Genomic DNA, 19,390 nt, shown 5'->3' on the forward strand with positions numbered 1-19,390 from the left:
AAATTATAAGGATTTGAACCACTTTTTTTTTTTACCAAATTTTCTGATTTGTAACCTGCCTTTCTTTGTTTGTTGTCATCTGTATAAAATGTACGAACTCCAGATATGGGTTTTTGCCATACAATTCGAGGCAAGATCCAATCAGCTCTCTATAAGATCAATTCTATTGCTTTTGGGATATTTGCTGTTAATTTCTCCCAAAAAATTACTGCAAGCTCTTTGCCAAGGTTCACTTTCTGTCCATAATTTTTCAATCTCCTCCTTAGTTAAAGGTATGACAATTTCTGCTGGGTCTATTCCTGCTAATTGATGAAGTCTCAATTTTCCTTTCCAAATCAAGTCAGAGATTTTTTTCCACATAAGTTTTTAATTTTTTATTTGGTTTATTTGGTAGAAATATCCATTCCAATATAATATCTTCCCTCTGCATTAATATTCCAGTAGGAGAATACCTAGAAGGTAAATAAACAAAATGCAATCCAGCTTTGGATCAATATGATCCATGTGCCCTTCATGTATTTTTTTTTCTACCAAGGCCAATTCTTTCTCAGCTTCAGGTGATAATTCTCTTGGACTATTTAAGTCCTTGCCAACTTCTAAGGTTTTGAACAAATTAGTCAGTTCATCATTTTTTACCCCAAAAATAGTTAGTAGATGAGAAATATCTCCAAATAATCTTTGAAAGTCATTAAGAATCTGTAGTCTATCTCTCCTAATTTGCACCTTTTGGGGTCTAATTTTTTGTAGCTCTATTTTATATCCTAAATAATTAATAGAATCTCCTCTTTGTATCTTTTCAGGAGCAATTTGTAATCCCCAGCAAGGCAAAATTTTCTTTACTTCTTCAAACATTCTTTCTAAAGTATCTGCATTTGAGTCAGCTAGTAAAATATCATCCATATAATGATAAATTATAGATTTAGGAAATTTTTTATGTATCACTTCCAATGGCTGTTGTACAAAATATTGGCACAGAGTTGGGCTATTCAACATTCCCTGTGGGAGGACCCTCCATTGAAATCTTTTAACTGGTTGAGAATTATTATAAGTAGGCATGGTAAAAGCAAATCTTCCTCTGTCTTTTTCTTGTAAGGGTATTGAAAAGAAAGTCTTTTAAATCAATAACTATGAGAGGCCATCCTTTTGGTAACAGAGTAGGCAAAGGAATTCCAGATTGTAGAGAGCCCATTGGCTGAATTACTTTGTTAATTGCTCTAAGGTCTATTACCATTCTCCATTTACCAGATTTCTTTTTAATAACAAATACAGGAGAATTCCAAGGGGTGGTTGATTCTTCAATATGCTGAGCATTTAACTGTTCTATCAGCTCTTCTAAAGCCTGGAGTTTCTCTGTTGTTAAGGGCCATTGCTGAACCCATACAGGCTTGTCTGTTAACCATTTTCAAGTTAGAGCTGTTGGTGTCTTTGGAAGATCATCAGTTGTTGTGCCCTCTTCTTGTATAATATGGATGGCTGGTGACCACTCATTAGAACAATATCTTCTAATATTTCTCTCAGAAACATGTGCTAGTTTATGATTTGTTTCTGTGATTGGAGGGATGTTTATCTGAGTATTCCATTGTTTCAACAAGTCTCAACCCCACAGGTTCATAGCTATGTTAGCCACATATGGATTTAATTTTCCTCTCTGTCCTTCTGGACCTATACATTCCAGCCATCTTGCACTCTGTTTCACCTGAGATAATGTCCCAATTCCTAACAGTTGAACATTTACCTCCTGAAGAGGCCAAGTTGGATGCCAAAATTCTGGTGCAATTATGGTAACGTCCGCACCTGTGTCTACCAGACCAGACAACAAAACACCATTTATTTTTATCGTTAATTTTGGTCTTTGTTCATTAATAGAAGTTTGCCAAAAAATTTTTTTTACGTTTGCTCCTGAATTTTCTATTCTCTCTGTTTCATCATCCTGACCAGCATGATTTATTCCAATAGGCATTTGGTTATTTAATCGCTCAGAGCAGGCATTTCCTCTATGGCTGCAGGAAAAGTTTGAACTAGATTTCCTATGGGGGCCTGCATGAGGTGCATCTGGGAGTTTCCTGAAGACTGAGGCAAAAGATTACCCTGTCTGTCCTTTGTTGATCTACAGTTGTTGGTCCAGTGTTTTCCCTTACCACACCTTCTGCCTACTCCAGAAGGAAGGGGCATTCTGTTGCCATTGTTCCTTGAAGAAACATTGTTTCTAGGAATGTCCTGTTTACAGTCCATTTTCAAATGTCCTTGCTTTCCACATCCAAAACATCTAACATTCCTCAAACCTTTTGAAATTGCTTCTCCTACCTACATATCACCATGCTCATGAGCCTCAACATTAACTGTGTCTCTAGTCCAATCTTCCAAAGGTGAAGATCTTGCCTTTAATGGCCTGATTATTCTTTTGCATGCTGCATTTGCATTCTCAAAGGCCAAAGATTAAATTATTGTCTTACTAGCTTCTAAATCCGAGACCATTCTCTTTACTGCTGAAGCCAGTCTTTGTTAAAAATCTGTGAAAGATTCTTTTGGGCCTTGCATAAGCTTTTTAAATGACTCAGTTTTTTTCCTGGTTCCTCAACTCTGTCCCATTCATTCAAGGCTGCTGTTCGACATAAAATTAAGGTTTGGTCATCATATAAACATTGTGTTTGTACTGACGCATACTGACCTTCTCCAATAAGCTGATCCTGGCAAACTTGTATTTCTTTATCCCTCCATTGTTTTTCTATGTTTTTAGCTTCATCCTTGAACCAAGTTAGAAAATGAAGCCTCTGGCTGGGTTCAAGAACAGCTTGTGCCAGCTCCTGCCAGTCCTGTGGTACAATTCTATGTTGACCAAGAGTTTGACATTTACTTTATATATGGGGAATGCATGCCATAAGATACTATTGCCTCCTTAAACCTTTTTAAACCCAACATTTCAATTGGAGCCCACATATTTTGTATAGACATTTGATGAGGCAACTGCTGTATGGTTACAGGATAAATTAAGGGTGACTGTGTGAAACAAGCTTTCTTTCTGTAACCTTATGGTCCAAACTTGAAACAACTTCACTGTTAATTTCATCTGTCTGAATTTTTACAGGTTTAACAAGTTTTTCAAAATCTGTCATCCTGGCACTTAAATTGACTATCTTTTTAAATAGTGAAATGAGGATAAGCATGGTGATAAACTGCATAATTCCAACAATACTAATCTTCTCATATAGTTGTTCCATTGTCAGACTGCCTAAAATTTCAAACAAAACCCAATTTTCTTCCAGTGTACACATAAAACCCATTTTCTTTTTAATGTGGAAAAAATTTCTCTTTTAAATAGTTTCCTTTAAAATATCTGATATGTTGTGACTTACCAAATCTGCGTAGAACAGTAGAAATCTGAGGAAATTTCAAAACAGCCACCTAGTGTTCAAGGTGTAAATCCAGAGAGAGAGAGAGAGAGAGAGAGAGAGAGAGAGAGAGCAAGAAAGTGTAGCCGGCTAAAGCTTAAATCCAGCCACGTGTTCTGTCTTGAGCTGAGTCAAGGCTTGGCTCTGGCTTCCTTAAGCTTCTACCACGTTCATTGGCTTTACAGGCAGGGGCCCTGTTCGGCAGGGCAGGCCTGAGTTGTTTGTAGCACCGGCTTTAAGCAAGCAGCTCATGGTTAGTCTGGCCTGAGGCCAAGCAGACCTGGGCCTGGGCTAGGAAGCCGAGCTCCCAGGCTAGGGAGCCAACCGCCCTTGCGGGAAATCAGACCTGCCACCAAGCCAAGTGGTTTTTAATGGATTCTTGTCATGTTGGGCGCCAGATGTAGATGTAACCAACTGTCTTACTAGATAAGACACAGAAACAATGTAAAAGAGAAAGCCAAGAGGTCAGAGCTCAGAGCTAAAAATCTCACCCTTCCTCCTACGGTGGTCCTACCTCTCCAAAAGAGAGCTACTTCCTGTGTGTATGTCTTTTCATAGTCTTTTTGTTCTGCCTTCTCATTGGTTGTAAACCCAAACATGTGACCGCCTCATCACTGCCTGTATGTACAGCCCTCTAGGTCTTAAAGGCATATGTCTCCAATGCTGGCTGTATCCCTGAACACACAGAGATCTATGGGATTAAAGGCGTGTGCCACTACCGCCACGCTCTTTCTATGGCTCTAATAGCTCTGACCCCTGGCCAACTTTATTTATTAACATACAATTAAAATTACATTTCAGTACAAATAGAATACTACCATACAAGGAAAGATGGGTTACAAATCAGAAAATTTAAGTAAAGAGGTTCCTTGAGTTGCATGCCATTCTGTTGGTAATAATGGATTTTTCAGAACTTCTCAACATAGTTACCGACTCTTGTGGTGATAAATGTATTCCCCAATATATCTGTATCCTAATAAATTTATCTGGGTTCAGAGAACAGAATAGCCACTAGATATAGAGGCCAGAAAATGGTGGCACACACACCTTTTATCCTATCAGTTGGGATGCAGAGATCCATCTAGATCTCTGTGAGTTTAAAGCCACATTGTAACTAACCATGCATTGTGACTTACACCTTTTATCCCAGGAAGTGAGCCTTTAATCCCAGGAAGTGATGGCAGAAAGGTATATAAGGTGTGAGGACCAGGAACTAGAGCTGTTTAAGCTTTCAGGCTTTTGAGAAGCAGTTCAGCTGAGATTCATTCCAAATGAAGACACAGAGGCTTCCAGTCTGAGGACATAGGATCAGCTGGGGAATTGGTGAGGTGAGGAAGCTGTGGCTTGTTGTGTTTCTCTGATCATTCAGTGTTCATCCCAATACCTGGCTCTGGGTTTGTTTTTATTAATAAGAACTTTTAAGATTCATGCTATAGACTCTCAGTATGCTGAAAGAGTAGTATTGCATATTGAGACTGCAGAATTTATCTCTGATGAGTCAGAATTAACTTCATTATTTATTCATTTACAAGATATAGAAAACATCCCTCATATATAACTCACATCCAAACCCATATGGGTCTACTAGGCCCTTAGCACAAGGTAATGATGAGATTGGTAAATTACTGATAGGAAATATGCTGGAGGCCTCAGAATTTCATTAAAAACATCATGTCAGTAGTGAAGGTTTAAAAAATGATTTTTCCCTAGCACTCCAGGGCCAAGCTGCCCATCTTTGGTTACAAGACCTCATTCTTGGTTTTACTTTGGTTTACTCTGAAGTAGTAATGATTCTGCTAACAAAAGTAAACAAATTTGAAGACAGCAACTTGACAAAAACCCTTTAGTATTTAATGAATGCTACTTCATTCTCAGTAATTCCTACTCAGGAGAGAGTGTTAAAAAAAAAAAAAGATTCCATACACCTGGAACTTCTCAGTACCTTGCTTATCCTGCCTTGTCCATAAGCAGAGAAAGGCCAGGCTTGCCTCTGTAACCTCCAGGGCAGTGATTAACCTCTCCTTTTCTGTACCAACAAGGGTATAGACCACGGCTATCTGAGGGGTGGCTTCAGTGAGGATTACGTGCAGAGCTTCTGGATACCATGATAGGTTTACAAAAAAAAAAAAAAAAAAGACAGAAATCCAAACATAGCTTCCTCCTCTGCCACTCTATGAAGAGCTGTGGAAATCTGAGGTTGGTCTGAAGAGCATGCAGCACCATCCTCAAGAGAACGAAGATGCCGGAACATGCTGAAGAAGGGGAGGAAAGGCAAAAGTAGACACCCTGGGAAAAACTTAGTTCCCCGAGAGAACTCTACTTCATTTCTCTGGATCCAGCTAGAGTGCACACAGCTTTACTCTGACATGCTTCTTCCCGGCTGTCTGGCATACAGTCATTAGAAAGAGCTCGAACCTCACCATCCACTTGTGGTGTTACTATACTGTGTTATGCAAGTGAGGAAGGTGGCGAGGAGCCTGTGTTCACTGTACGCTGTTCACCCACATCATGTACAGTCTCTTGACCGAGGCTGCTTTCTCTTGACCAAGGCTGGTGTGTAAACTCTAGCCTAACAGCATTTGTACAGATTCCTGGCTACAGACTCAGTGAGAGATTGTTTCAAGGGAAGATGAATAGCACTGATCACCTTGCTGATATTTTGCACTTTTGAAATGCTTGTTTTATATGTGATTATATTTAAGACTTTAGTAAATGCTGAAATAAAACTATTGACCAGTTTAAAAAAAAAAAAGGATTTTTCCATAACCCGGCAACAAGCCAAGGAAATTGTAAGGAAATGTCCTACTTGTTCTTTTTACAATCAGACTCCATTAGCAGCAGGATGTAACTCAAAGGTTACTCAGAGGAATAAAATCTGGCAGACGGATATGTTTTACTTTGCAGAATTTGGAAAATTGAAATATGTACACCATACTGTTGATACTTATTCAGGATTTCAATGGGCAATTGCTTTGAGTTCTGAAAAAGCTGATTCTGTAATCACATATTTGCTAGACGTTATGGCCATCATGGGTATACCTGCACAAATCAAAACTGACAATGTTCCAGTATATGTCTCTGATAAAAAAAGAAACTTTTTTTTGCTTATTATAATATAAACCATACTACAGGTATACCACATAATCCTACAGGCTAAGAGGTTATAGAAAGATCAAACAGAACTCTAGAGGATATGCTAAATAAACAGAAAGGGGTAACAATCCCCCCAGAAATAGATTACATAATGCTCTATTAACTTTGAATTTTCTCAATGCTAATGAGAAAGGAACAACAGCTGCAGAGGGACATTAGATGATAGAAAAAAACTACAGAATTAAATCAGCCAATATACTTTAAAGATGTGCTGACCTCAGAATGGAAACCAGAATATGTGTTATGTTGTGGACCGGGTTTTGCTTTTGTTTCTGCAGGAGAAGATAAGCTGTGGATACCATCAAAATTGATAAAGGTTCGATTTGATCAAGAGAGACCTCTTAATTACAAGAAATTATATTTCATCAACTAGCATGACCATCCAATTTAAACTAACTTATACCAGTAACACATGCCTTTTCATTTAATCAGATATAACTTGCCAAAAGGGGAACCTCCCCAAAGTTAGTCTTGGGGACAAGTTTGTGTTTTTGTCTTTCAGAAGAATGAATGCTAAGGAATCTGAAGAACACTGGACAAATGAGATATCTGAAGAAAAAGGACAAATCATTTACAAAAAAATGTCCCAAAAAAGGCGTTAATTAGCTTATTGGTATATCATCTATAAAATTTTATAAGTCTTCCTAAGTGTTTGTTTCTGTTCTTCTCTAAAGACACTTAACACAAATGGTCCTTTTTCAGTCCCAGTTAAATTAAAAATTAAAACTGGCTTTGGAGTTGGAGAATGCCTCTCTTCTTCTTTAAGCCCAAGCATGTTGTTAAAAGAAAAATGCAGAGCCGCTGCCATGACCAGAGACACTGCAGCCGCCGCCATGTGAAGACGCCGATAAGCCACCAGCCACGTGGCGAGGAAGTGAGGTATGAAGGAAGTCATTTCCTAGCTCAAAGCCCTTCAGACTAATCAGCTTCATAGGGTGACACCCAAATAGTTGATCCAGCATGTCCAGTGACCCTATTTGATAGGCAGAGACCGCCTAATTATAGAATATAAATTACAGATCCCAGTTACTTTAAAAAAATTTTTCGAAGATGGCGGAGACAAGAAGACGCAGGTAGGCCTGTGGCGGCGGCCCGAGGAGGTGGACAGGCCCGGCAGCGGCCGACAGGGACATTCAGGCCCAGCGGCAGCTGGCAGAGACATTCAGGCCCAGCGGAGGCCCACAGAGGTGGACAGGCCCTGCGGAAGAGATAAGCAGACGGAGGTGGACAGGCCCGGCGGTGGCAGCTGACAGAGACATTCAGGCCCGGCGGCAGCCCACAGAGGTGGACGGGCCACACGGCAGAGACAAGCGGACGCAGGTCGGCGACCTGCGGAGGTGGACGGGCCCAGTGGCAGCAGCCGACAGGGACATACAGGCCCAGCGGCAACCGGCAGAGACATACAGGCCCGGTGGCAGCCAGCGGAGATATACAGGCCCAGTGGCAGCCCGCAGAGGCGGATGGGCCCGGCAGCAGTGACAAGCAGAGGTGGGTAGGCCCGCGGTGGCAGCCGGCAGAGACATACAGGCCCGTTGGCGGCCCGCAGAAGCAGACAGACCCAGTGGAAGCTGACAGGGACATACAGGCCCGGCAGTTGAGACAAGTGGACGCAGGTGGGCCTGTGGCAGCGGGCCGCTGGGGTGGACAGGCCCGGGGACGGAGAGGGGCAGACACAGCTTGGAACGGGGACGCCCCTAGCCCCAACACCTGAGGAAGAGGCTTTCTCCGGGGGTCGGAACCAGGGCGAGTCTGGGTACTCTGTCTGGGGACAACCCAGGGCCCATCTGCTGATCCTGTGAAACCCAACAACTTGGAGGTGTTGGTGAGACTACCCTGCTCAGATGAAACCCATCTGGGAGAGGATTCAGATGCCTACAGTTTGAAGTCTGAAGAAACAAGATCAGCTGAGGAGTTGACAAATGAACAAAACGTGACCTGGGAACACAGAAGAAGGCGCTACCCAGCCACTAAACCAGATCACCAGAATCATAAGTATATAATTCACCAACTGAAATCAGCTGTCCCTGAAGAAACAGTCCAATAGCACCAATTTAACCAAGAACCCCTACTAAACCAAGACTAAAAATTAGAACAAGAGAGGCACTCTCAGACACAGACACCACCTGCACCGCACAGAGGAAAAGATGAGTAGACGCCAGCTCAAAAATACAGGCAATAACATAAAGACCTATATGGTAACATCAGAACCTAGTGATTCTACACTTGCAAGACCTAAACATACCATGACAGAAGAAACAGAAGAAATCAACCCTAAAAATGACTTTAAGAAGATGATAGAGGCCCTTAAAGAAGAAATAAAACATTTCCTCAATGAGGAAATAAAAACTTTCCTTAAAGAGGAAATGAAAAACTCTCTTAAAGAGGAAATAAAAACTTCCCTTAAAGAGGAAATGAAAAACTCCTTTAAAGGGGAAATAAAAAAACTCCCTTAAAGAAATGGAAGAAAAAACGAACAAAAAATGGGAAGAAATCAAATCAAGCCAAGAAAAAGCAATTAAACAGATGAAAGAAACATTCCAAGATCTGAAAAATGAATTTGAGACAATAAAGAAAGCACATGCTGAGGGAATGCTGGAAATAGAAATCCTGACAAAACGAACAGGAACTACAGAAACAAGCATAACCAACCGATTGCAAGAGATGGAACAGAGAATCTCTGATACTGAAGACACGATAGAGAAAATAGATTCGTCAGTCAAAGAAAACACTAAAGACAAAAAAGTCGTAACACAAAATGTCCAAGAAATTTGGGACACCATGAAAAGACCAAACCTAAGAATAATAGGGATAGAAGAAGGAGAAGAATACCAACTCAAAGGCACAGAAAATATATTCAACAAAATCATAGAAGAAAACTTTCCTAACCTAAAGAAAGAAATACCTATGAAGATACAAGAAGCTTACAGAACACCGAATAGGCTGGATCCAAAAAAAAAGTCCCCTCGCCACATAATAATCAAAACACTAAACACACAGAACAAAGAAAAAATATTAAGAGTCGCAAAGGAAAAAGACCAGGTAACATATAAAGGTAAACCCATCAGAATAACACCAGACTACTCAATAGAGACTATGAAAGCTAGAAGATCATGGACAAATCTCATGCAGACACTAAGAGACCACGGATGCCAACCCAGACTATTATACCCAGAAAAACTCTTAATCACCATAGGCGGAGTAAACAAAATATTCCAAGATAAAACCAGATTTAATCAATACCTGTCTACAAACCCAGCCCTACAGAAAGTACTAGAAGGGAAAATTCAACCCAAAGAAGCTAAACACATCCATGAAAAATCAAGCAATAGATAATCGCACACCAACATACACCACAGAAGGACAACACAACACAACCACAAAAAATAACAGGAATTAACAATCACTGGTCATTAATATCCATCAATATCAATAGTCTCAACTCACCTATAAAAAGACATAGGCTAACAGAATGGATAAGAAAACAGAACCCATCCATCTGCTGCATACAAGAAACACACCTTAACTTCAAAGATAGACACTACCTCTGAGTAAAGGGCTGGGAAAAGGCTTTCCAAGCAAATGGACCTAAGAAACAAGCTGGTGTAGCTATCCTAATATCTAGAGAAAAAGGATATTTCAAAAGAGAAGAAGTCTTGTGGCAATGGCTCAGTGGTCCAGGTAACTACCAGAACTCGGAAATCCGCGACGGAGACTAAGGCAGCAGAGATCTAGAGTGGAGTGCTGAGTTCTGGCAAACAGCTGCATCTTTCTTCCAGTAAGTACCTGAACAGGGCTGATGTGAATTATGTACAGTCCAGATTTTAAGAATCATACTCTCTCAGGGATCTCCACAAACTAGTGGGTGTCCTCCCTCACTGCCCCTGTGAGACAGTCTCTGTACGGGAGAGGCCTCACGTGACTTTGTCTCTGGTGTTCCTCTGGGGACATCTGTGTGAGAAACTGTATGCTCCAGAACCAGCTCTCGTGTCCTTTGGCCAATGCCGGAGTGTGAAATAGTCCAACGTGGGAAACAAAAGATGATCCCAATCGGGAATCGTGACATTTTTTTTTCTTTTGGATGATGGTCATGTTCTGTTTTGAAATAACCTCTGTGTATTTCATTTATTTTCTTTTACCTGGCGATCTCTGAGCAGGCTTCAGATTTTGACAGTTGATGAAAGATACGACAAGCATTAATGTGTGGGTGAAATTCTGAGTGAAGTTTTAGTTAAAGTTGGTTGAACTTGGGATTGACTGGGAGGCCAAAGATTTAAAAAGCAAAAGATTCTCTCAAGACACAACTTGTGTGATAATAGTGTGTTTTGTGTGTGTGAATGAGAATTTGTAAATGTTGAATTCTAGGCTTGGACAATCATTGTCAGTGCAGATCAAGCTGCAAGTATTTTTTCAAATATCTTAAGTTATATTTTCTTTTTCAGAGCTGCTTCTTATTTGGGGCTCCTTTTTTTTTTAATTGAGGCGTAATTCATAAAAGGGTATATTGTTTTGATGAGACTTTTTACAACTGTGGCTGGATGTCTTTCTTTAGTCTTCCAAGAAGGGCCATTTTACTTTTTTAGAGTTACTTTTTAAAGTCATGAGGTCAACAACTTGGACTACTATGCATGTAAGTGCTAATGCAAATTAAAACCCAAGTTGACCTCTAGCAGCAATTCATTCTATGTTGACAGTGAGAGAACACTTTGCCTGTTAGGATACTGTTACTCGTGGACTGAAATGCTGAAGAAACCCCTCCCCCTATTTTGTTTTTTGCAAAAATCAAGGTATATTCTAGGATTTCCTGGTTGACCTCAACAGATAAACTGAGATGATAGTCTTAGTTCAGAAATGATCTGAATGTAGAATTACAGTCTATGTGTACAGCTGGCTAAGTGAGATCGCTTTCACAGTTCTGCATGTATCCCATCGGCTCCCCATTAGTCACTGAACTCTTAAAACCGGTATTGTAACATTATCACAATGTTTTGCACCAATCTTATAAACTTTACAGTGCAATATGTGTTCCTTTTCTGAGGCAAACCAAAGGTATATTTCTCAAAGTTCTGCTGCTAACAGCAGCATTGATGGAGGATTTTTTATACATTTGTAATAGATAGAAATAAACCAGAAAGAAAGAAGAAAAAAAAAGTGGTGGAGGAAAAGGTGAACATTGCAAGAATACTCAAAAGGGCTGAGAGTTGCAAACGCCAAAAATGGCTTTGCATAATAAATGGAATAGAACAGCTCTGAACTATAGCTTACTTTTCCTGGTTTGGTCTGACAGAATGATTGAATGCTTTTGTACAAAAATCAGAGCCTTAAAAACAAGGATTTGGTGAGATTGTAAAATGGTGTGCCACTTTGGCAAAACAGTTTGGTGGTTGGTCAAAATGCAAAACATTGTTACTCTGTTACTCAACAATTCTACCCTTAGGAATAAATCCTCAAACTACTGAAAATGTGCACCTATGAAACATGTACATGAAAGTTTACAGCAGTGTGTTGCTAATAGTAAAAAAGTTGAAACAACTCAAATAGCTATCGAATACTGGAGAGAAATAAAATGTGGCTTATTCATACAATAGAATATTATTAAGACATAAAAATGAATGAGAAACTGACAGATTAAATGACTTTGGTGAACCTTCATAATTTCATTTGTAGATCTTTCCATTTCTAATTTATAAATACATTTGGGGTTATAAATTATAAATGTACTACCTCCTGTCAACATTGTATACTTCTATTTGATGATTTCTGTGTCAAACATTATATGGAAATGTTTCCAAGTATTTTCTGTATTAACTGTGAATGAATAGAACAAAATAAATTGCCTGTGATGGAAAAAAATAAAAAATAAAAAAAAAATAAAAAAGTCAAAAAAAAATGCAAAATCTCTGTATCATGCCAGAAAAAAGAGCCATCTTCTGATATGGGACAGAAGCAAATAAAAAAATTAAGGGACTATTCTTTTTCTACTAATTTCAATTCTTTGGTTCTATTTTGATTCTTTAAACTTTTATTAAGGTATGAATTTTATATCAAAATTTATAAGATTAATATATATATTTTAAACTTTTATTATAATATTAATGGTCATATAGAGTACTAACCAATTCTAGAAAAAAGGCTTCATTTAGCTGCCTATACATGTTTTTGTGTTTGAGTCTCTATCAGTTTTCTACAGGGAATCATAATCAGGCCTAATATTGAATTTGAAGTCTCCAGAAAGATGATGGGTCCCCACAACAACAATTCAGCATGGACAGCAATAATACCACTAAGCTGTCAAACATCACCCACAGATCAGCTTTGGAGTACAAACTGTTCATAACAATGTAGCTAGAGTTTTCCTGCCTTGCCCAAGTCAGGACAAATCTTTGTCACCCTCCAGTCCCACAGCCGTTCAGACCCAACCAAGTAAACATAGAGACTTATATTGCTTACAAACTGTATGGTCGTGGCAGGCTTCTTGCTAACTGTTCTTATAGCTTAAATTAATCCATTTCCATAAATCTATACCTTGCCACATGGCTCGTGGCTTACCAGTGTCTTCACATGCTTCAGTGTCTCCCTCTGCCTTCCTGTTCTCTCAGTTCTCCTCTCTGTTAGTACCACCTATACTTCCTGCACAGACACTGGCCAATCAGTGTTTTATTTATTGGCCAATCAGAGCAATTTGACATACAGACCATCCCACAGCAGAACAATTTTGATATGGCTAGCTGAGATGATCCAATTTCACAGACTACTTGAACAAGGATTGAGATAAGCCCCAAACTTTGGCATTATGCAGAGACTGGACAATAAATGATATAGCTGCCTTTCCTAGAACTTGACAATTAACCCAAAAATTTTCTTTTCAGAATCCCCTAAAGATGATTTTGCCTACAACCAGCAGGAAGCAATTTTAAGAACATGACACCCACATTCCCAAACAGGTGGTGTGGCATGAGTGGTTTTTGGTCTTTCAATATGTTTTGGGTTTGGGATAATTTTCATTGTTTAGAAGGGTTGATTACAAGTTGTTGTTGTTAATGGTTAGGAAAAGGGCTAAACAAAGGAGATTAGATTTAAGGTTCTTGTTTGAGAAAAAAGAGGATATATAGTAATGATAGAATAGAGGGTAGATTATTGAATCTACTCTGAAGAAAAGTGAGGATATAGATATGATATAGATAAAAAGGCAGGTTATTGAATCTACTTTTAAAAGACAATTACTAGTTTTAAATACTTTACATTGTGCTATGGATATTGCTCTGTATAAATAAAGCACTGATTGGCCAGTAGCCAGGCAGGAAGTATAGGTGGGACTAACAGAGAGGAGAATTGAGGGAACAGGAAGGAGAGGGAGAAACTGCCTGCACCCACCATCAGGACAAGGAAGATGTAAGGTACCAGTAAGCCACGAGCCATGTGGCAAAATATAGATTAATAGAAATGGGCTAAATATAAGAGTAAGAGCTAGACAATGTTAGGCCTGAGCTACTGGCCAAGCAGTTTAAATAATATAACTATGTTTATTTTATAAGTGGGCTAAGGGACTTAATAATATAAGTATGTTTATTTTATAAGTGGGCTAAGGGACTGCCAGGGCTTGGTGGAACCCAGAGAGAAAACTCCAACTACAAATGGTGCCCAACAGCTCGAGTTTCCACCTTAAACCTGATAATATTTAATAACCAATTTTGAACGGAGCCAAAACCAGGTTCCTGCTTCATGGGTGGCTGGACACCGCAACATGCTGGTTTGAGCTATGGAGGGTTTGTGGCATGAGTGCGGGCTTGACCTAGGCTATGTTACACAGAGGTGTCTCAAAGCTGTGTACTATGTTGTGTGTTGGATATAGTTTTTACTAGTTTAAAAAAAAAGGTTTCTGGGCTACACGCTGCTTTGATAAAAGCATAGACCCACCATTTCTGAGAGTTGATGGCTCCCAGAGCTGGCGGAAAATGTACCACCACCATGTTGGAAAACTAAAGTGGGCAAAGCCAGCAGCCACACTGCCATTTCAGTCTTAGAATGCTACAGTTTAAAGCAATAGGTTCAAGGTAATATAAAAAATAAGCCATGTAAAGATGGCTACCACAAAGAGAATCTGGATTATGTTCTCTTTGATATTCGTAACTGACGAAAAACATTTGATTTAAAAAACTGTTGAGTTATGCCAAAATGTATATTTTAAAGGTACCTTGACTTCAACATTTAGATATAAGAATATGTTGCTTTAGAAAAGAGGCTCTGCTTTTGTTTCCACAGAAAGCCAGAGGCTATAGATTTGTTCCAGATTAAGATACATCAGGTTTGACCAGCCAAGACCCCCTGAAAGGTCTCTGATGACATCAAGGCCCAGATGATCCAACATCCAGAACCCTTCAAGGCAACTGGCTCAGACGATACACCTTCATGGACTACTCCATAATCCTAAAATTTTCTTTTTGTCCCCATAAGATATAGCACACCCCCTTCCAACAGGAAGTAGTAAGAGAAGCTACGTCCAAATTCCCAAATATTCCAAGCTGGTTTTGGAGATGGAATTGGCTCACTCCCTCTCTAACCCAGACATATTGCTAAAAAAAAAAAAAAAGTTAAGAGATTCTTGGGTCCCAAATCAGAAGAGCCCTCTGGTGTGGGACAGAAAAAAGACAATATTTTTTTATTTAAAACAAGTTAATTATAAATACAATCTCTTTCTAAAGAAGAAAGGGGGATATGATATAGATATGATAGGATAAAAAGGTAAATTGTTGAACCTATTTTAAAGAGCATCAACTTGTTTAAAATGTTTTACATTGGTACAGATTTTAGTTTATTGATATAAACTTAAAGTTAATTTTGTTATACTGGCTGTATATTTCTACTCTTGTTTAAGGTGTTATGTTTGTACAGCTCATTTAAAATTGTAATGAATAATGAAAAGATAGATTAATAATTAGTCAGCTATGATAATCATATTTATAGCCATGTTACTTAAGTCTTCTAGGTATATATAGTTATATTTCAAATAGATAGGTAATCTTTAAACACTTCAAAGATCTGCATAATATGGCATTTAAAATATTTTTAAAAATTTAGACTTTCTTGACAGCAAGACATGTCTGCTCCTGACAACACCGATTTACTTCAGAGAGAAGGATGGGCATCTAAGACACTCCATATGGAGTTTTTCTTCACCTTGGCAAAAATAGCCATTTGGGCAAGAAACTGTTCTTGCCTGGACTGCTTGATCAACTGGACATGCAGGACCCATAGAAAGATGACCACTGAACTTTGCTTGACAAAATGGTCCTTCAGGTTCCTGCTTCACAGAGAAAACTGCCAGACATTCTACAGGACACTGAAAAAAAGGACTGAGAGACTCTAGCCCTGTGGGCTTAAGACAGATGCCCCAACTTTACAAAGGAACATTAGGTGACTATCCAGGCTGTCAGCTGTCTCTGTCTACCCTGCAAGACTCCTGAAAGTTGCTTGCATTCTTCTCCTGTTTCTCAGGTAATATTATATCCTTCTGAGGTCTTTGATGTAGTTGAAGCTAGACAGTTACAATTTTCCTTAGTTATGAGAAAAAATAAGTTAGATATAAAACCTTAAACTCACAAATATAAGATGGATAGGATATCTTCTTTAATATTGTAACTGTAATTCTTGCTCAATAATTGTTTTGTTATATGTAATTTTACTATGTTAAAGTTAAAACCTTCCTTCTTGAAAAGGAAGAAAAGGGGAAGTGCTGTGGATATCGCTCTGTATAAATAAAACACTGATTGGCCAGTAGCCAGGCAGTAAGTATAGGCAGGACTAACAAAGAGGAGAATTGAGGGAACAGGAAGGATAGGGAGAAACTGCCTTCAGCCACCTCCAAGGACAAGGAAGATGTAAGGTACCAGTAAGCCACGAGCCATGTGGCAAAGTATAGATTAATAGAAATGGGCTAAATATAAGAGTAAGAGCTAAACAATGATAGGCCTGAGCTACTGGCCAGGCAGTTTAAATAATATATGTGTCTGTATGTTTATTTTATAAGTGGGCTAAGGGACTGCCAGGGCTTGGCAGGACCCAGAGAGAAAACTCAAATTATATATATTGAGATTGATATTGTTAGAAAATGCTGTATGTATTTTTTTCTAATCTTGTTCAGGATATTGTACTTATACAGTTCATTTAACAATGTAATGCAATTTGCTATTTCTTGAATGTTATTATCACCAACTATTCAGATATAAAGAAACAAAAGTTAGTAGTTAGACATTACAAGTTAGAACTTGTAGTCATATTAGGTATATTTTCAAGCTAAGCAGAGATATATTTTCGATAGACAGGTCATCTTCAAATCTTTCAGAGATCTACAAAATATGGCATTTAAAATGTTTTAATAACTTAGTTTTTTTCTTTTTTTATGACTATGAGACATGTTGGTTCCTGGCAGCACAAATCTATTTCATCATATTTCATATGGGCATTAAAGAAACTGTATATGGAGTTAACTTTCATTGTGGCAAAAGTTAGCCACTGGGCAACAAAATGCCCTTGTATCGACTGCTGACAAAAAGGACTGTTGTTGATATATTGTGTACCCCAATAAACTTATCTTGGGGTCAGAGAACAGAACAGACATAATATTAAACATAGAGACTAAGCAGTGGTAGCACACACCTTTAACCCTAGCAATCCAGTGAGTTCAAAGCCATACCGGAAACAGCCAGGCATGGTGACTCGTGCCTTTAATGTCAGGAAGTGACGGTAGGAAACAGAAAGGTATAAAAGGTGTGAGGACCAGGAACTAGCCTGATTAAGCTTTTAGGCTTTTGAGCAGCAGTTCAGCTGAGATTCATTTTGGATTAAGACTCAGAGGCTTCCAGTCTGAGGAACCAGGATCAGCTGAGTTACTGGCGAGGTGAGGTGGCTGTGGCTTGTTCTGTTTCTCTGATCATTCAGCCTTCACCCCAATACCCAGCTTCAGGTTTGATTTTATTAATAAGACTTTCTAACAATTTGTTTTACACAGGACAAAATGGACAGACAGGGCACAAAACAAAGGACTACCAATCCTTGTCAAGAAAAGTGTAGTTGTGGCTTTAGCAACAGGCATCCTCTGAGGCCAGGACAATATGGCGCCATTGCTGAAGTGGCCTTTTCAATCTGGGAAAGGTGTGGCACCCCTTTCTTTGAAGGCAGCAGAACAGGCAGTGTACTGCTGGCTTCTGATGTGCAGTGAAACAGTAGCTAAAACAGTTATTCTTGAAAGAGTAACTAGGCTGATGGAGTCTAACCTCTTAATGGTAGACTGGCATTTAATAAAAGAGATGAAACCACCCACAAGCCGAGAAGAATGGACAGCCGCATTCAAAAAACACCAACACTTTCCAGAATTTAAATCCTGAATCATGACAGGACATTGGTAGAATTCAGGTTTCTCTGGTACATGGACTACTCTCACTGAATATGAGGTTGAACTGTAGGTCTTGTGTACATCCTACTTCACAAATGAGTCTGTCAGATATGTTAAGCCTATAGGCTGAAGATGATGCCCCAGTATTGCAGAGAAACCTTGGGTGACTGTCCAGGCAGCTGGCTGCTTCTGTCAACTCACAATTTTTTGGAAGCCACTTGCTTGCACTTCCTGTTTCACTAGGTAACATTATTTCCTTCTTGGGTCTCTGAGGAAGTTGAAGATTAGACAGTTATAGTTATAGTTAGTTGAAGATTACATAGTTATAGTTATAGTTATAGTTAGTTGAAGATTTGATAGTTATAGTTATAGTTTTCCTTGTTAAGAATTTCAGAAAAAAACTCACTAAAGAGGTGTAAAGTATATTAATTTGAAAGACATTATAAGATAGTTCTCTGTTGGTAAAATAAGTTAGGATAGAAAGTGATTCATGTACATTTTGGACTTACCAAAATAGGATAGATAATGGAATATTTTCTCTGAGTTTTTCAAATGCAAATGGACTAGACATTGTCGATGTATTTATTGTATGTATTGTATATAGTTATTATACTTATTGTTTATAGGTTTTCTTATATTAGTTATAACTTTTTATTATTTTTTATTTTTATTAGAAAACAAGGGGAAATGTGGTGATATTTTATTTGTGATATTTGTATTTTAATTTTGTGATTATTTGTGATATTTGTTTGTATGTTAATAAATAAAATTTACCTGGAGATCAAAGGTAATAGTCATAAACAGATGTCAGGCAGTGGTAGCACACGCCCTTAATCTGATCACATGGCAGGCAGAGTCTCTGTGTGTTCAAGGACACAGTCAAGCATGGTGAGATATGCCTTTAATCCCAGTACTAATCATAGAGACCTGGAGGCAGTGACGAGGAAGTGATGTGGCTGGGCTTACAGCCAATGAGAAGGCAGAACAGAAAGGCAATAAAGGTGTAGATTAGACAGAAAGAAGTTCTCTTGGGAAGCTACAGCAAGGTGGTAAGCTAAGGTTAGTTGGCGGCTATTGCTATGATCTCTACAACTTGAGCCTCTGTATTTGACTCTGTGTTTCTTATTTAATAAGACTGTTTAGAAATTCATCTACACAGGTTCTTCAGGATAGGACACCATCTTTTAGAATGATCTCTCTAATGTGCCATTTGCCTATGTTCCAGACTTCTGTGGATTTTAGTATGTGTCTCGTGTTTGTTGTTCTTGTTGGCTGTAATTCCATCTTGTCTAGGTTATTATCCCTTATTCCTCCAGGACAATATTTGATAATCATTCCTACTGTATATAGTTTTGTACTAGGTTAGAATTTTCTTATTTAGACAAAAGGGGGAGATGTAGTGGGTAGCTGTTCCAGCTTTGACCTTGAAACACTGCCCCTAGTGTAGCAGCAAGTAACT

The sequence above is a fragment of the Peromyscus leucopus genome, chromosome 3 (genome assembly GCF_004664715.2).
Source record: "Peromyscus leucopus breed LL Stock chromosome 3, UCI_PerLeu_2.1, whole genome shotgun sequence".
Classification (NCBI taxonomy): Eukaryota; Metazoa; Chordata; class Mammalia; order Rodentia; family Cricetidae; genus Peromyscus; species Peromyscus leucopus.